Source organism: Berghia stephanieae, chromosome 8, assembly GCF_034508935.2.
Source record: "Berghia stephanieae isolate SIO BIC M18660-M18661 chromosome 8, UCSD_Bste_1.3, whole genome shotgun sequence".
Lineage (NCBI taxonomy): Eukaryota > Metazoa > Mollusca > Gastropoda > Nudibranchia > Aeolidiidae > Berghia > Berghia stephanieae.
In genome coordinates, this window is record NC_088367.1 from 56791806 (window position 1) to 56812410 (window position 20605).

The following is a 20605-nucleotide window of genomic DNA, read 5'->3' on the forward strand; positions in this document are numbered from 1 at the left end:
TTATGGAGGTACGACTGTATTTTTATTTTTTGTTTGTTTTGTTATACTCTGGCCTAGTTTGTAGAGTCACGTGCGATTGAATTTGTCACATTTACCTCAATAATAACGGCCATCCCAGCTTTGAATTCATTTGTGTTCAACGGACGACCATTGCAGCTTTCAATTCATTTGTGCTTAACGGATGACCATCGCAGCTTTGAATTCATTTGTGTTCAACGGACGGCCATTGTAGCTTGGAATTCAGTCGTGTCTTTCTAATTATCAAAATGAACATTTTCAACGTTTTAATTCTGGTATGAGTTTCTTTTTTTTCATTCGATGTTTCTCAATGTTTTGATAATAGATAACTATAATGTTGTAAAGGTTTTTGTGTATATTCATAATGAATTCGCTTGTTAGGCTTCCCATTTGAATGAGAATGTCTTTCGCTGAGCCGATTTTTTAAAAACTGTATGTGAATACTGTTTTCTGTAACTATTTGTTTTTAAAGTTTGCTCGGTTTTACTTTCAAACATATTCGATACAACGAATACTTTTTGTAATGCTCATAGACAGATGAAAAAAAGAATGTTAAGATATGAACGTAAGACTTAAAATATAATTACTTAGACAACTATTAATTCGAACGGTGTGTATGTATTACATGCGTCATCATTCAAAATGTTTGCGTGGCCAAATTGGTTGGAAGACTGTCATAGAAGGATTGACTCAGTCGACGATATGTGATCGATTCCCGTAGGCGCCACTTTATCCCTTCCCTTAGAATGTTACAATTTTAAAATATTAACTATTATTTCATTTCTATGAAATTCATATGGTAATACCCCACTACCCTAACGTCAAATTAAATGAATATTTTTTTATTAATGGATAATATCACTTAAAGGCTCCATAAACGGCCAGTTTTCAACCAGTGACGATCTGGGGACAGGCACGTCTGAATCAAATCGTAGTGAAATCGCAATGTGTATGGCGAAATTCCTGGGCGACGAGCGGAGGGACGGTCGGTCGCTCGCTCGCCAATCTCGCCTTGCTTAATATTGTTCGAGGCAATCGGCGAGCGGGGGGCGTGGCATTATAAAAAAGTAGACAATCATTTTCGGATTTTCGCTGTTATGACGTCAGATTTGTGATCAGCGTCAAATTTACAATAGGGTTGATACCAAGAACTATGTGTTTACTCTAAAAATTGTTGAAATTAGAAATACATTTTAATTAATAGTGAGGCTAGGTGGTCGACAGAACAGTGCGATTTCCTGTTCTATGATAGGGCCTAGTGGTATGACTCTCGCTTTCGGATAGGAAGGTCCAGGTTTCGAGACCCGCTCTGAGTTGCGCAGAGTCGAGTCCTTGGCAAAAGCTCTTTATTCACATTGTCTCACCTAACTCAGGTGTAAAAATAGTAGACGGCCGTTCGTTGTCTTTGTCGGAATAAAGCAATTTGTAACATCTCCTGACAGGTGTCATATCTCGTTCTTCGTGTTTAGTATTGTTGTTGGCTTGGGACCCCTTGCAAAGCGCTTTTAGCACGTCTAGTGGATATTGCGCCAAATAAATGCTATGTTATTTTTAAAAATATTATTTTTATAAATAATTTGGAATCAGGAAGAGGTAGATGAACAAAAGATTACGGCCTTGATCACCGTAATTTTTGTATTATTATTAATTATTTATTATGACTCTTTCTTTTTTTTGTTGTTTTTTTTTCTGCTCAACCGTTGATGAGACATCAGGGTCGATTTTGACACAGACATTTGGGATTGGCAGATGCCAAAAAGCCTTGACTACGAGATGGTAGGGGTGGGTATAGGATAGGATAGGTTGTAACCTTAATTATGGGGAGCTGCAAGGTCTGGGCCGGACGTCCCGCTTGCTGAAAGGAAATTGATGTGCATTTCGAACCCAACAGCTCTCATTTCCAGGTGCATTGATTGCCGCGTAATCCTGTCTGACAGAGATTATTGCATATGGCCTCTCATGCATTATTGTGTCCATAACAGCACCTTCCCGTGGTGTTCCCCGTTTATACTGAGTTTGTTATGGGAGCGACCGAGTCCCCGGCGGTATAACCGGGCTAGGGAGTAGGTGGGACCCCTTCCTATTAAGGTGCAGGAGACAGAACCCACCGATGAGTGGTACACGCCTTGCTCCTCACCCACCCACCTCACACTCATTCTGTAGTGTGGTGTCCTCTGTATGTCCTTACTTTTCTTAATCTACCCCTATAGCTCATACTTGTTTCCAAGTGCTGTAACTTTAACACTTCTATACTCCCTCTTTGGTCGGCCTGTGGCCCATGTCTTCTGCATGACTATCTGTGATTGATTGTAATCATGTATCCTTCTTAGAAAATTGAGATTTTTAGGGAAAGGGCTGGTATCCCTTTGTTTAAGGTACACAGAATCTCTCATCGACACAAATGACCCAGGACCTGACGATCCTCTGTTTATGAAATATGGCCCTTTAAGCAGAAAGAATAACTGAAACTGATAACTGCAAGCCAGGAAACAGTAGGTGGCGGGGAATGGGCGACCGTCAATCATGAAAGAGACTGTGGGAAAGACAGAATGAAGGCTACTTGACTAAACGCTTAAAAAATTAATTATATGAGGAACATGCATCTGCAGCTCAACTCCTGATGTTATGCAGCTGACAAGGAATACAGGTTAAGGTGGGAAGACAGACCAGAGACTCCCCAGCATGCCATGACAAACAAAAGGAAAGCATACGAGCTCGGACGTCGCCTCGGAAAAGGTCCGCGCCAGACAATGAGTACCCAGGCTGATCTGCGCGAAAAGTCAGCTACTGGGACAAATAAATTCCACAAACATTTGAATATTTTACAAATTAACATTTGTGGAATCAGGAATAAAAAGACAGAGCTAAAGAAATTATTAAATGAAAAGGAAGTTCACATTGCTTTACTTCAGGAAACCCTGTATAAAAATAGCGATCCATATATTGCTGGTTATACATACTATACCTGCAAATGTGACGACTGCCGTGGTGTTATTAGTTATATAAGAAATTACATCACGGGAGATGTTACTTCTAAACCATCACAGAACTCAACCGATGTACAGAAAGTCACCTTATGGCACCTAAATAAGAAATTTACCATTTACAACATTTACAACCCTCCACGGTGTACTATAAACCTAACAGATCTAAACAGTTCCCAATACAACAACACAATAATTGCTGGTGACTTCAATGGCCACTCTCCACTATGGGGATACAAAAATTTAAACAACACAGGAAAAGAACTAGAAAAGCTTTGCAATACAACCAACCTCACCATTTTACAAAATGCAGACTCAGTCCCCACCCTTCTTCACAGAGCTCATATGTCCCTGAGTCATCCCGATCTAACCATCATCTCCTCTGACCTTCTGAATTCTTGTCACATTAAAGTCCTGGATGAAATAGGCAGTGACCATAAACCAATTTTAACACAAATAACAGTTCAAACACAGAAGAAAACATTTGAGCAGAAATCCAAATGGAATTTCAAGAAAGCAAACTGGGATGTTTTCACAGCAACATTAGATGACCAGCTTCCAAAAATTACAGATACATCAAGTGTAGAGCATTTAAACGAAGCCCTCACTAAAGCCATTCTTGCAGCTGCAAAAGCAGGAATTCTAAGAGGTAGTCGACAGAATTACAAACCCTTCTGGAGCAAAGAAATTGAAAAAGCAGTAAATGCAAGAAAGGAAACAAGGAAAAACAAAACCATTAAAAACAAGATTGAGTACAATAAAGCATCGGCAATTGTCAAAAGAACTATTAACAACGCTAAAAGAAAGAAATGGGCAGACACATGCGCTAATATTGACCTGAATCAAAATGGGAAAAAAGCATGGGCCTTACTTAATAATCTTAACAATGAAACCCGAAAACCAACCCAAAGCCCATGAAAACTACAGAAGGAACAATCGTAGATGACCAAAAAAAAGCCATGATCTTCAACAAACATTTTGCTTCAGTAAACAAGGCATCAAAAAGAAGTGAAAAGGACAAAAAATTGATTAAAGACCTTAAACATCAAGAAAAGGCCCCAAAAGCTATCTCATACTTGTTCAAAGAGGGCTTTTCCATGTCAGAACTTCACAGAGCTATGAAAAAACTCAAGTTAAGGAAATCCCCTGGACCAGATAAGATACATATTGAAATGCTCTTGCATCTTAGCGTGCGAGGTAAACAGATGCTTCTCAAACTTATAAATCTAACATGGGAGACAGGAATACTACCAAGGGGATGGAAAAATGCTATTATAATTCCAATCTTAAAGAAAGATAAACCACCCGACGAAACGAAAAGTTACCGACCAATATCTCTCACCTCATGTGTTGGAAAGGTCGCTGAGAGAATGGTAAATAATCGATTATACTGGTGGCTGGAGACATGTGGCCTACTAAATAAATATCAGGCAGGCTTTAGGATAGGGCAAAGAACAGAAGATCAATTGTTTAGATTAAGTCAAAAAATAATTAATGGCTTTCAAGATGGAAAACATACAGTCGCGGTTTTTGTTGATCTCCAACAAGCCTATGACAAATTATGGAGGAAAGGGTTGTTATCAAAAATGATGGACTACGGAATTGATGGAAATCTCTACTTCTGGATTAAACAATTTCTCAGTAACAGAACAATCCAAACAAAAATTAATAACGGACTGTCAAACAGAGAAGTATTAGAGGAATGTCTCCCACAAGGATCCTGCCTCAGCTATACTCTCTTTCTTATTTTTATAAATGATCTACCAGAAGTATTACAGACAGAAAAGGCCCTATATGCTGACGATTTAGTTATGTGGTATACTACGAAGCACCTACCAATAGCCTCCAATAGAATAAATGAAGATTTAGAAAGCTTAAACACCTTCTGTGATAAATGGAAATTAAAAATTAATTGCAATAAAACAGTCTACTCTATATTTACTAAGAGTCATCCTGTTTCCAAGAAAGAAATAACTCTCTCCATCCAAGGCCATCGACTCACGAAAGAAGAAAACCCCACATATTTGGGCATACAGTTAGACAGACATCTATCTCTGAACAAACACACTCAGAATGTAAAAATCAAAGCCACAAAGAGACTCCAGTTACTAAAACGACTAGCCAGTACTAATTGGGGAGCAGACAAAAACTCGCTTCGACAACTCTATTTAGGCTATGTGCGTTCCGTCATGGACTACAATTTAGCCCTCCAAAATGTAGGTAGTAAAAACACACACAAAACCTTGGACAGAGTACAAAACCAAGCCCTTCGCTTCATCTCCGGTGCCCTGAGATCGACACCCACAGCAGCATGTGAAATACATACTAATGTGGAACCACTTGGACTTCGCAGAGAATCAGCAGTGCTTGAAATGGTTGAAAGATACAAACGAAAAGAGGAAAACCATCCAAACAGAATTCTGGCAGAGAAATGGAAACCAAGAACAAGATTAAAACAAAAAACCCTGCTACACATTGCTAACAACTTGAATGAAAGACGCAGACTCCTAGAAAACAGAGAAAAATCTATTTTAATCAGTCAAAAACCTCCATACGCCGAACTAAAACTTCCAAAAATAAAGACTAACCTCATAGAAGAAACAACAAGAAATAAAAACAAATTAGATATACAAACATTAGCAATGAATACAAAACAAGAATACCCAGACAACTGGATACATGTTTACACAGATGGATCTGCACACAAAGGAACTAAAAATGCTGGGTATGGGTTTGTAGTAGAATACCCAGATAAAACCTGTGATAAAATCCACAATTCTTGCGGAAGCTTCTGCTCAAACTACGAGGCAGAGGCAGTTGCAATAGAAGCCTCACTGCGACACCTCTCTTCTGTTTTCCAGCTAAACCCTTCAAAACTTCAAAACACTGTCATCTTCACAGACTCCAAATCGGTTCTCCAAGCTCTCGATTTAGATAAACTCTCCTCAACGTTCAATAGTTTAAGAACTCAACTAGATGAATTCCTTACAACACACAGAGTAGACTTATCTCTCCAGTGGATACTGGGACATTCAAATATACCAGGAAATGACAATGCAGACAGACTAGCCAGACTCGGATCAACACTTTTACAACCATCAATTCCAGTATCCTTAGACACAGCGAAACAAATAATCAAAACAAATAAGAGAGAAGAACAGTTGGGCAATGAGCACCACGGGTAGATGTATGTTTTCCCATATGACCACTCCTGTAAAGACTGATTGTCTAAATAAGCTCAGAAGACACCAGCAAAGCATCATCTTTCAATTAAGAACACAACACATACCGCTCAACAACCATTTAAGCAAAATTACAAAAGACACAACCCCTTCCTGCCCCCTATGTCAACACCCCGATGAAACAGTAACACACCACTTGCTTGAATGTCAACCTCTTGAAGACCTGAGATGCACATTCCTCCCACCAAATCCAAGCATCAGTAACACACTTTATAGTCACCTGGAACAACTACAAAAGACATCTAACTTCTACGTCATGGCACAAGACCGAAGGGCTAGAGCTCAGGAGGTCGCTGGTTCGGATAAGTAAGTAAGTAAGTAACCTTAATTATAGTCTTCAAAAAACAAAAAAGAAAGAAATAAAATAAAATAAAGAAAGATAAAGAAGTGGGTGTCTGAAAAAAAAAGAGGGGGGGGGGGGGTGTGTGCGGGTAGTCCCGGGGAGTTCCCGCTTAGCCTGCCACGAGAGCACTGTGGATATGTTTTATAAATAATGATAATAACAATAATAATAAAAATAATAATATTAATACTAATAATAATAATAATAATAATAATAATAATGATAATAATGATAATAATAATAATAATAATAATAATAATAATAATACAAATAATAATAATAATAATAATAATAATAGTAATAATAGTAATAATAGTAATAATTATAATAATAGTAATAATTTTAATAATAATAATAATAATGATTTTTTGTTTTTTAGTTTTTTTAGTTTTTTGTATGTAGCATCCCCCCTTCTCTCTCTCTCTCTCTCTCTCTCTCTCTCTCTCTCTCTCTCTCTCTCTCTCTCTATATATTTATATATATATATATATATATATATATATATATATATATATATATATATATATGTATATATATATATATATATATATTTCGACATGTTACATTATCATAGCTATTGCTACATATGATGTGAAAATCTTGGACGGTTATTGATGCTATGAGTTCAGGTAAATTCTCACAACATCCGCCACCGGAAATCACGTACCGACACACAAAGCTACGAGTAACCTTGAATGTTAAAAGTCTGATTGATATAATTTAGTGAGAACTAATTACCAAAATAAGTGTCTTAATACAATAATAAAGAGTTGAGTAACGGCAATTTCGTGCCTTCAATAGTCTGATTGATAGTGAGAAGTAATCACTATTGTGAGCAAGACGAAAAATAGAATAGAGAGACAGTGACTGGGACTAGTGATGGTCCGTGTGTAATACCACACCGTGTGTGGGCAAAAATCGTGTACGACTGACGAATGGATTGGGTTACACCAACCTAGACGAGCGCTGTCACTTGTACAAACGTAACGTCTACGGTGGCCCTCATAAACACAGAAAAAAGTGACTGGATAATGTAATAAATTCTTTTTACAATAATTTTCAGGAACAGGACAGAAATTAAACGAGGCCAAACGAAGAAGAAGAGAGAGAGAGAGAGAGAGAGAGAGAGAGAGAGAGAGAGAGAGAGAGATGTTATGGTCTAAGGGAAACAACTGATATATTCATGGTCTAGATTCTGATATGTTGGTTGAGTCCATTAAAATGTCGTTCAAAAATAGAACACCTAATTGAAGCCAAAAAAAAAAACCCTCTTTCTCAGGAACAGAAGGACTTAACATTCAGAGCAATAAAAAAAAAGTAATATTAAGAGGAACATAATATATATTCTCTTTCAAACTTAGAAATAAACATCAGACCCCTCTGCCCTCAATAAAATTAAAAACATTCAGAAACAAAGCAAATAACTATCTGGAGGGCCGGGGGGGGGGGGGTCATAAATTTTAGCTTTCAAAATTTTGCGTATGTACTGAAAAATGGTTTTCGAGAACTGAATATGCACTCACAAGTTCTGATTTTATGGATTAATGGGTGGAATATCCCTAAGGACGGAGGACCATTGGCTGTCTAGGCCAGTTGTTTCTATAAATAAGGTGTTATCTGATACTCCAAATGTCTTTGACAAACGTCTAATTAATATAGAGTTGTCTGTGGTGTCAAAGGCTACGCTTAAATCTAACATCGCTAAGATGGAAATTTTACCAGCATCAGCAGCACAAAGAAGATCATTATTAATATTAATAAGGTTAGTTTCGGCAGATTGATAAGATTCGTAAAAATAAAATCTAAGTAAATGACTTTTATTTTGCCTAGCAACCCATTTTTCAAGGCTTTTTGAGACGAATATTGTTCAGCTCTTCGGGTCACATTTGTTGATGGCTGATGATTATTCATGACGATGGTAATAAGAGAAGATAAAAGGAGTATGGATAATGAATAAACAAATTTAAGTCATGTATTGATTATTTGTAGTGCCGCACGGGTCTTACACAACTTATAATAAGAATAGAATAATAGTAATGATAAAGTCGAGTTTACGGTAATTCTAACAGTCCCCCTTAACCTCGCCTTTGGTAACCCCGTTAAAGTTTAGAATCCCTTGTTTTATAAATGTTGAAGTGAACATTAATTAATTGATCAAAATTGAAGTTGATGTACATGAAAACACCAATTGTTATAAAAAGAAATTAAAAGTTTAAAGAAAATAATGACAATGTAAATGTCAAGATTGAAACGAAAACAACAATAAGAACATTTCCTCAAGTTAACCAAGAGGGTAATTGGTAATTATAATGAACTATTTATAGAATCTAACCCATTACAATAAATTTAAATCTTTCATTTTTCACTCTTGTCGTAGGTTTGTTAGAGCATCAGCAATATTTTACTCTGACGGTACATATGCGATTTGAAATTTGCAAGAAAGTGGAACTAAATGTCAATGTGTTTAGTTCTTTGACTTGAAACTTGATTTTTAGGAAGGGAAATTGCTGATTGATTATCATACCTTATGTCAGAAACATTCAAGTTCATGGAAGATACGTCATTAAGTAATGCCAAGAGGATATGCCTTCCTGTGCAGCTGATGATAGTGACAAATTCAGCTTCACAGGTAGACAAGGCTACTGTGTTTTGTTTCTTTGATTTTCAGGAGATCAGATATCCCTCATATGTCAATTGAAATCCATATCCAGAGACACTTTTTCTTTCTTCTGAGATTGCCCAACCTGAGTCGCAAAAGCCAGTTAATCTGAGAGGTTTCTATGATTTCCTGAAAATCAGCTGTCTGTCAACTGTCGCTTTTATGTAGCGTAGGGTATGTTTGGCCATAGTCATGTGGCGAGCATTTGGTTTGGACATATGCTGTGACAGCATGGTAACTACAAAGCCTAGGTCCGGTCTTGTGCATGTCATCACGTAAATTAGTCCACCAACTATTTATCTGTACAATCTTGCATCAGTTTCCTCTGCGGGCTCATTTTCAAATGTATTGATATTCATATCGCAGGGGGTGTGCTTTGATTTACAGTTTTGCATTTCAAATATGCAAAGTAACTTGTTTACGTATTTTGTCTGGTGCATTGTGATACTATCATTGTTATGACTAAAGTCTATGCCTAGGAAATTTGAGATTTTACCCAAGTCTTTCATGTTGATCTTTTTATTTAGTTTCGTTTTGACGTCAGCCAAGACACCGTCTGAACGTGTCATCAAAAGAATGTCGTCAACGTAACATAAAATTACCGTTACAGTATTACTAGAATGCATGGTGTAGACACATGGGTCTACTTGAGATTGGTCGAATCCTTGTTCACTCAAAAAGCCATGTAATAAAGTATTCCATTTTCGTCCACTCTGTTTAAGGCCATAGAGTGACTTCTTTAGTTTGAGAACTAATTTCTCGTCTGCGATTACGTAACCCTCAGGTTGTTGCACATATAATTCGCAATCAATCGGTGCATTCAGGTACGCGGATTTTACAACCATTTTGTAAATTGTAAGATCATTTTGTACAGCGATCACAGTCATGATCCTAACTGATGTGATGCGAGACATGGGGTAAAATGTCTCATAATAGTCAATGCCTGGCAACTGAGAATAGCCCTTTGAGACAAATCGAGCTTTATGTTTTGGTTCATCGTTGGGTCCGTTCTTTATGGTATACACCCAGCGACCACCAATAGCTGATCTATTCTCAGGAAGGCTGGTAAGTTCTAAAGTGTCATTTTCCCTCAAAGCAGGCATTTCGTCATCCATAGCTTTCTTCCATTTTAGGGAATCTTTGCTTGTCTTTGCGTCATTGTAATAAATTGGTAATGGTGCATCAGAAACATTATAACAATAATGGACAGTGAAATTCATCAACTTCATCATCAATGTAAAAATCATTCAAATGTTTGGGACGTGAGCGGGGTCGCTTTGATCTCGTACTTTTGTTTGATGTGTCACTATCAATGATAGGGTCAGCGTTAATGTTCGCTTTGGGTTCGGATCCATCAATGTCGACATGCAAAGGTTCATCATTTGTACGTGTAGAGTAACTACCGTTCGCTTTGCTCTTCTGAAAGACACTGTTGTCAAACACGACATCTGAACTGACACTCTCATTATTCGGTTTGGGATCATTGTCAATGTCAGACTTTGCGAATTTCACGACTCGTACTTTCTTGATTATTTCTTTTTCCGGAAAATAAACAAGATGACCAGGCCTTCCTTTGTCAAACCCAACGAAGACACCCTTTTCGCTTCTATTGCATAATGTCCTGGGATTTTGGGTTAGAGCAAAACATTTAGTCGTAAAAGGTTGCATAGTTGAAATATTCGGCCTCTTCCCTTGAAATAATTGGTAAGGGTGCATTTGTTTTTTTTAATATAACACCTATTTCTGGTGTAAGCAGCAGCCATTGTGACGTATGTCCATATATATTTGTTTAATTTTGACTCCAAGAGCAAACAGCGAGATATGCCAAAAAGAGTTCGCCAAACGCGATCCATTGTACCATTCTGGTGCGGTGAATGTGGCGAAGACATTTCATTTTGATTTGGTTCAATTGCAGGAGTGTCTTAAAATCCTTAGAGGTAAATTTGCCCCCTTGATCTGTCCTGACAGATTTAATAGAACCGTTTGGTCTCATGTCTGCAATGAAATTTTGCATTGCCTCAACAGCATTGCCTGAGGAAATAAATCATGGTTAGATTTGAAAAAAAAACATTTATAAAACACATAGCATAGTTGTGTCTATCAATAGAAACCGGTTCTATCGGACCAAAAGATCAATGTTCACTCGTTCTAATATTTCACAACATCTTGAATCAGGGTTTCGATTAATAGTCTGAGCAATTTTACCCAGAATACACTTCTCACATTCAAAGTCCTTTGCTCGAAAATTATCAACATCAGAAATGTCCATTCCATCTACGACCTTTAGTAATGCTAAAATGTCTCTGACATTGCAATGTCCCATAGTTTCATGCCACTGTTGCAGCGTACGGGCACGAACAAATTTTAAATTGTCCATAATCTTATTCACTTTATTCTGCCTAAATGTGGGCACTTATAGCACATCCTTCAGTGTAACATTACGATACAACATATGTTGAGTCTGATTATAAGAGACAATGAACTGTCGTCCAGGATTCGAACCAATTCAGCAAAACACTCTGCGTTTTTATTGTCGTCAACAACGGTAGAATCATCTTCGAAGTTGGTAAAAACAGAATGCAAGTCTCTGATTCTCATAAACCCTAGGAATTTTATTTCCCACAACTCTTACTTCCTATCGTCACCGTCAAATAATAATCTGTGCCTGTGATTGGGCCCATAACCTGTTGATGGCAGATGATTATTCATGACGATGGTAATAAAAGAAGATAAAAGAAGTATTGATAATGAATCAACAAACTTAAGTCATGCCTTGGTTGTTGACGGATGAAAACGGAAGAAGATTTATTTGTAGTGCCACAGGGGTATTACACAACTTGTAAAAAATAAAAATAATAATAATAATAATAATAATAACAATAATAATAATAATAATAATAATAATAATATAATAATAATAATAATAATGATAATAATAATAATAATAATAATAATAATAATAATAATAATAATAATAATAATAATAATAATAATAATAATAATAATAATAATATTAATAATAATAGTAAAGTCGATTTTATTATAATTCTAACAATAATTGCCTTCTTATAAAAGAATGTGGTTCAATTCTTGTAGATGGAGATTAGTTTATGATTGAAGTAATACAGGGTAAAAGGATATTCATATGAGAAATGAGTAACGATGTTTGTTTTGGGTCAAGAATCTATATCTTAGGAGGTGACGATTTGATTATCTTTGACTTATTCATCTGTTACCGCAGTGAATAAAGAAAACACGACATCGCCTTCAACGTTCTTAAAGTGGGGTGTTCCTAGTGAGTTGCTATTCCGTTGTTTTTCTAATTAAAGTTACCTTTTCCCCGAAAGAAATTACCGAATACTTCAGGAATGTCTCCCGCTGGAACCGACGTAGGATATGTGGATTTGGAATTGGTAGTAGGCTTTCCAGTCAATGAGTTGGTGATGGAGAATAACACAATTGAAGTGCGACAGTCCTTGATCAAAGTGTTGTAACAAGACGACTTTGCTTCTTTGGTCTTATGTTTTATGTTTTTTGTTTTGATTATGATGAATTTCTCTATCGACTGTTAGGAGTGATGTTTGCCATTTTCTAACAGCACGAAGGCGCTTAGCTTTTGATTTTTTGATGTCGCTGTTCATTCATAGAGCAGATTTTCTACCTGTGACGATGAGCATCTTAAGATTTTATGGAGATTTTTCAAGTCCGTGTTGGAAGGAAAGATCTTGTCATTTGCTGACCATGAATTTTGGAATTTTATTTATTAGCTCTTTGCTGAAAATTCCATCGTCTGTTCTTTCTCTTGATACAATTGTTCTCCTCTTTGGTTTCGATTTTTCTAGATCGACCTCGAAAATTATTGCAGAATGGTCGGAGATAAATTTGTCTGTTACGTTTATGATGTAGAGCGAAGTCGTTTTGTCAATGACAATCCAATCTAAAGTGTGACCTTTCCTGTGAGTGTGAGAATTAATGTAGTTAACGAGGTTGTGAATATTCATTGTCGACTTTGGTTCTTTCACCTTCGAGTCCTATGATTTGTCAAAATGCATATTAAATTATCCAATAATGATCGGATTTGTCATTTTAGTTTCTTTCTTTTCAAAAAAGATCCTGGAACTCGGGTGTTAATTCCTAAATTGTCAATCCATTTTTTGAATTTGGTGGAGGTCTATTTAAACAAATAAATTTGATGGACTGTTCTTTTAGGTGGATTGTGCATTCACAACATTCGGGTGTCTTGTACGATTTAATTTCTTTGCAACGCAAATATCCCCACCATTTCTCCCAATTCTTGACATTGATATAGGTTGATAACCTGGTGGTCCTAGATCTACTATGATGACGTCAATTCCCTTGGGGCGCATCCATGATTCAACAAATAATGCAATATCAGACAACTCAAGGCGCTTAATAATAATATGTGTATATGATACGTTCGAGTCATATTTGATTGTAGCTGATGTTATTTTTGACTTCAGCGCTGTGTTGCTTAGCATGTTGGGGTGACCATAAATAAACTCATAATTTCTGTGACATTTCTGTACAAGAACGCATGAAACGATCGATTGACCAAACTGGCTGTTATTATTGCACGGTCGAGGTCCAAGTTGGACGTTAATCTTATGTTGTTTTATTTAACCACCTCGATGACTGCGTTTTAAAGCGATATAAATAGTTTGGGTATCACGGCACTGCATATTGAAAAAAAATTATATATATATTAAAAATGAAATAAGTAATTGACATAAAATGTTGCCTTTATCAGAATCCATTCATATAACAAGAATGTTTTTTTTTTAAAGCATGTTAAATAATTGTTCAAAAGCCACCTAGATTTGTTGGAAAAAAATATACGTTTAGAAAGGTTTAGGCTAAAAATGACAGAGGCTTGAACCATAAAACGTTAAAAAATCTTCTTGGACTTTCACAGCACAACTCCTGTTAGGCGACTACACACAAGGTTCTGTGGCTGTTTTAAGTGTTTAATGAGGTCAGAAACTATAAATACGTACATTAATTATTGAATCTTATATATCTGATGTAAAGTGATTTGCGAGAGATAACATCCTGATCCTAAGGGTAGCAAGCAATTGATATAATCTCGCTACAGTAACTGGTATAGATTCAAGTTCCATGGGCTCTAAAAGACCACTCATTAGACGAAGGTGACATGTTGATAAATGGCCACTGTTAGCATATTATTACAGTGAACAGTATTTTGTTTTCGAAAGTGAACATGCGACACGCACAATCTCTCTCACACACACACACACACACACACACACACACACATATATATGTATATATATATATATATATATATATATATATATATATATATATATATATATAACCTTTTCCTTTTTCCTTCACGGAACAGCTCGTCGCTATGTTATTTCCTATTACAGGCGGGGAAGTCGGACTTGAAGTAAGTAGCTGATACCTTAAATAACACTTTCTGGATGAGGTCTTCTGACCTTTCATCTTGGGCAGAGAGAGCACTGTTGCTATGGCATAATCACCCCTTATATTGTTATCCCGTTCCAAGTTGCTCTCTGTCTTTTTTTTTCTATTGAGTTTGTTTGATTTTTTTCATGGTCGTGGTGGGTGTTTTCTGTTGGAAGCAGATAAACGTATAATTTGTTCGCTATTTTTGTTGTTGTTTTCGGTGGGTTTCATCTTCATTTTCTTTTTTTTATGAGGGAGATCCATAGATGGATATATATATATATATATATATATATATATATATATATATATATATATATATATATATAATATCAATCACATATTTATTGCCGAGACAATTGTTTCTATGCCTTCCATGTCGTCAGTAGGCCTATGTCCGTAGTGTGTTTTTTTCATTCGAGGGCGGGTCGATGTTTATCTCTTTCGTCCTTACTTCCGTTGTGTTGTTGAATTTGAGATGATTAGTGTTGTTATGCAGTGAAATGTTGTAGTATGTTCTCATTGCGTGTATATGTGTCTGTGTGTGTGTGTGTGAGTTTGTGTGTGTGTGGTGTGGTGTATACATGTGTGTGTTAGATTTGTTGTGGAATGTGGTTGCGTGGAAAAAAAAGGGGGGGGGGAGTAGGTGGTAGGGGTAGATACACGTTCTTATGACAGTGGTAAGATTGACGATGGTAATAATATTTTTTAAAATAATGATAATAATAATAATCGTGGTAATGGTAATAACACTAATAATAATAATAATGATAACAATAATAATAATAATAATAATAATAATAATAATAATAATAATAATAATAATAATAATTATTATTATTATTATTATTATTATTATTATTATTATTATTATTATTATTATTATTATTTATTATTATTATTATTATTATTATTATTATTATTATTATTATTATTATTATTATTATTATTATAATATTAATTATTATTATTATTATTATTATTATTATTATTATATATTATTATTGTTATTGTTATTATTATTATTATTGTTATTATTATTATTATCATATGACTATGCAATGACACTCAAAAGAGCGGCCACATCTCAAAAGTGAAATTTTAAAAATGTGATACACGCAACAACACCAAAGCAAAACAGAAAAAGGTATATAATATGGTTCAACCCGCTATTTAACAACACAGCTACTTCAAATTTCGGGCTCTCATCGATAAACACTTCCCGAAGAACCACCGACTGCACAAAATAATCAAAAGAAACAACGTCAAGATAAGCTACAGCTGTGCACAAAACATGAAACAAATAATTACCAACAACAACAGATAAATCCTATCCGAACCCAACAAAATCAAAAATAAAAACAACTGCAGTTGCAGAAAGAAGGACGACTGCCCCATAACAGGAAACTGCCAAAAAAGCGCCATAGTCTATAAAGCCACCATAGCCACTGACAACACTATGGCTCAATATATCGGCAGCAGAGAAACCCCATTCAAAACAAGATACAATAATCACAAAGCCACCATAACTCAAGAAAGGAAAGCAAAAAGCGCCAAATTAGCAATGCACTATTGGGGACAGATAAACATAATCTTCTTATTTATTATTTTCAATATCAATAATTTTGTTTCAATCGAAAACAATATCAAATTTGTTGCCATATAATCAATACAAATATGAACACTGTTACCACCATATATATATATATATATATATATATATATATATATATATATATATATATATATTAATAGCAACACTGTTGCCATGATCAATACCAATATCAACACATTTGCTCCCATAAATACAAATACCAACACTGTTACTGTCATCAATATATGTCCGTTAACAGCGTTATCTGTATTGTAATATCCCCTAACCCGTCTTGTTGCATCCTAATTGTTATGTGAAGCTGATGAGAGGAGAAACCTTGTAAAGCGCTTTGAGCTCTTTTAGTATATATCACGTTATACAAAACTTTAAGTCTTTCCGGTTTCATACAAGTGATACAGAGAAAAATACTTTAGGTATGACACTCCCTTTCGGAGCTCCAGGTTTCAATCCTCGTTCAGTGTATAGTTCAGTCCTTGGGAAAGTATCTTTACTCAGTTGCTCTCACCGGTGTAAAATTAGTACCTGGACGTTAAGAGTCTTATCTGTGTCTGAAAATATTTTAATATCCCCTAACAGGCGTAAAGCTCTTTGAGCACGTTGCCATCTTCAATACTGATATCAATATTGATGCCGTCGACAATACCAATATCAACACTGTTGCCATCAATACCAATATCAGCGTTCTTGCCATCATCTATTCCACTATCAACACTGTTACCATCATCAATACAAATATCATTACTGTTGCCATCTTCAATACCAATATAATCACTGTTGCCATCAATATCAACAATTTTGCCATCATCATTACCAATATTTCTACCCGGTACGAGTTGGTTTATAAATAACTGCATTCTCATGAGGCAAAAAAAAAGACAGTTAAGGCCTGTAAAATAAACAAATATAAAGAGATAGAGAGAGAGAGAGAGAGAGAGAGAGAGAGAGAGAGAGAGAGAGAGAGAGAGAATAGTTAGCTCAACTTCCGTAAGCGGACAGAACTAAGGAATGTATGTGAATTTAATTTAATAGAATGAGAAAGAAAAAAAAACGGTTTTAAAACTATTAAACGTGTAATTTCCACGATTTGTGCGACGTTGTGGTCTTGTGATATAACACTCCCTTTCGGATCGGAAGGTCTTGTGTTCGAGCCTCGTTCAGCAATATAGTTCAGTCCGTTCGAAATAATATTTACTCACATTCTCTCACAGAACTCAGATGTAAAATGAGTACCAGACCGTTAACAACGATATCAGTGTCTGAATATATTATAATATACCTTAACAGGCGTCATGTGTCGTCCTACTTGTCAAGTGAATCTGATAAAAGGGACGGTTGTAAAGCACTTTGAACATGTTTAATATATATATATTGCGTTGTAAAAAAGATCAAGTTTGTTTCTGCAATTGATAGAAAAAACTGTATTTACTGAAATGCTTAATCTTATTTCTGGTTTGTATCTTTCTCAAATCCACGTGTGACTAACAGAAAGTAAGTAGAAATCATTTATAGTCTTTCATTTTTCTTCGGCTTAATGGCACCGACACTACTAACTACAGTTACCGTGGAATTCTATACCTACCATCAATAGCAATACTGTTGTATCTATTATTGTCATACGACAAAAAGACAAATTAAACAAGACCTGTAAAAACAATAGAATAGAGTTATTGAGAGAGAGAGAGAGAGAGAGAGAGCGAGATAGAGAGAGAGAGAAAAAGAGAGAGAGAGTGTGTGTGTTTTTGTAGGTGGCTCTACTTCAGTAAGTGAACATACGTAAGGAATATTAGAGATGGTGGGATGCTCATTAAGTCATACTTCCAACGTTCAATCTTCCAATCTTGATCTCCACTCCCATCCGTTTCCTCGACCATCTTTTACTCACATCTTTACTCACATTCTCTCACAGAACTCAGATGTAAAATGAATACCAGACCGTTAACAGCGATATCAGTGTCTGAATATATAGTAATATGCCTTAACAGGCGTCATGTGTCGTCCTACTTGTTAAGTGGAGCTGATGAAAAGGGACTGTTGTAAAGCGCTTTGAGCATGTTTAATGTATATTGCGTTGTAAAAAAGATCAAGATTGTTTCTACAATTGATAGAAAGAACTGTATTTACTGAAATGCTTAATCTTATTTCTTGTTTCTATCTTTCTCAAATCCATGTGTGACTAACAGAAAGTAAGTAAAAATCATTTATAGTCTTTCATTTTTCTTCCGCTTAATGGCACCGACACTACTAACTACAGTTACCCTGGAATTTAATACTTACCATCAATAGCAATACTGTTGTCTTTATTATTGTCTATATCAAACATTTTGCTTCCATTGAATCCAATATTAACACTGTCCTCATCATCATGGGTTTGTTTTATACGGTATAAGATAACTGCATTATCATAAGGCAAAAAAAGACAAAGAGAGAGAGTTGGCGGTCAAAATCCATAAGTGAACATACCTAAGGAATTTTTGAGTGGATGAACACGTTGAAATGAATTTAATAGCATGAGAAACACAACAGTTTCAAACGTAAAATGTAATTAATACGATTTGTGCTATGTGGTCTTGTAGTATGCCACTTGCTTTCGGATGGAATGTCCCGAGTTCGAGCCTAGTTCAGCGCATACTTGAATTCTCACCGAACTGCGTTTTTGTATCTGGAAACATTGTGATATCCCCTAACTGGCGTCTTGTCTCGTCCTACTTGTTAAGCGAGGCGGATGACTTAGGACTGTAGAGACTTTATAAACTTGATGTTCTTGGTACTACATAAGTCTTTCTTGGTCATCTATACTCTCCTGATAGTGCAGGACGAACTGCCTGGCAGTCTGCCCAGAGACAATAATCCATGGGCTGCTCTAAAGAGTAGTAGTCCATTAGAATTCATTCACCATGATGTTCTCCCACACGATTACCCTAATCTTCTGAGAATAGACTATGGGAAACAGTGTCAGTAACAAGGAAGCAAGTCATAGTGTAACCTCGAGGAACTATTACGCCATGCAAGCAATCAATGCAAGCTAAAAGCACAAAACAAAAATCAAGCGGACTTAAAGCCAAGTAATAAAACTAGCACAAGCATGAAGCCAAAAAATATATAAATAGGCCAAGCTCATGCCAAAGCAAGCAAATGAATCAAGCTAGCGCATGCAAACAAGCTACGCTCTGTAAAATATAATATATGAAGCATTTGTATATAATAGAGTAAAGATCACAGACTAATTTCATGACAATAATAATATTTACATCTTCACAACAAATCAATTGCTCCAGGTCGCAGTCATGGCCATGTCGTGCACCAACACTTCACTGACCAAAGATGCGCGACCTGAGCGCAAACATCACAATATATACCACGTGATTCACCGAGAATTAGGTCCTCCAACTCGAACCTTGGTCGCAACAGATAATGCACCAACATCTCTCTGCGCAGGCCACAAAGCTCGAGTGACCATCACACTCAGTGAATCCAAACTATCATCAGATGGTTGCTTCCGAGTGGTCATCTCTACAGCTGCAGCCATGGTCATGACATGCTCCGACATGTCACTGTACCATGCTGCCCAATCACAGTGGCCACTCGAAAGCAAACCTAGGGAACTAAAACTATCTATTGGCTGGTCTGTCACTCGAGGCCACAGCATTGTCAGGTCATGCTACAACATCTCGCTGCACCATGCTCTCTGACCTGAGTGACCTCCAACCAATAAAACCACAAAGTAATTATCAATGATAACATGGTGTTGTTTATTGCAGGATAGTCGCTCCCTAGGCCGCAGCCATGGTCGGATCATGCTCCGACATCTCACCGCACCATGCTGCCGGGCCCGAGTGATCATCAAATAACAAATAAAGAAAAAAAACTTTAAAAAATATAAAAATGAACTATACAAATCACCAAGGGTTCCTCCCAGGAGAGGAAGGTGTGTGAAAGAAAAATTATAACAAGTGAAGATATATAATAAAATCAACAGAAGGAGTAATCACAATCACAATGTAGCACTGGACAAACAAAATCAAGTCAAGGACAAATCAAATCACAAGAACTCAACTAATCACAGTCATAGGCAATAATCAAAGTCAAGTTAAGGACAAAGCAAATCACAAGAATTCACAATAAATCACCAAAGATATAAACTAATCACAGATATAGGCAATAACAAAACAAACAAAAAACCCATTTCAAATTTTAAAAAATCAAATTTAGAAAAAATTCATGAAATATGGCACCGTCCACAAGGTCACCAGACATGTGTGACCTTAGAGTCAAGGACAAGGACGACCTTGACAC

General features: G+C 36.1%; 1 long non-coding RNA gene across 1 annotated transcript; it reads left to right on the top strand.

The window, feature by feature from the left end:
- Positions 1-112: 112 nt before the first annotated feature.
- Positions 113-14677, top strand: LOC144978926 (uncharacterized). The gene is made up of 2 exons (XR_013646628.1): positions 113-293; positions 14630-14677. It is a non-coding gene; the product is annotated as an uncharacterized LOC144978926 (long non-coding RNA).
- Positions 14678-20605: the final 5928 nt, after the last annotated feature.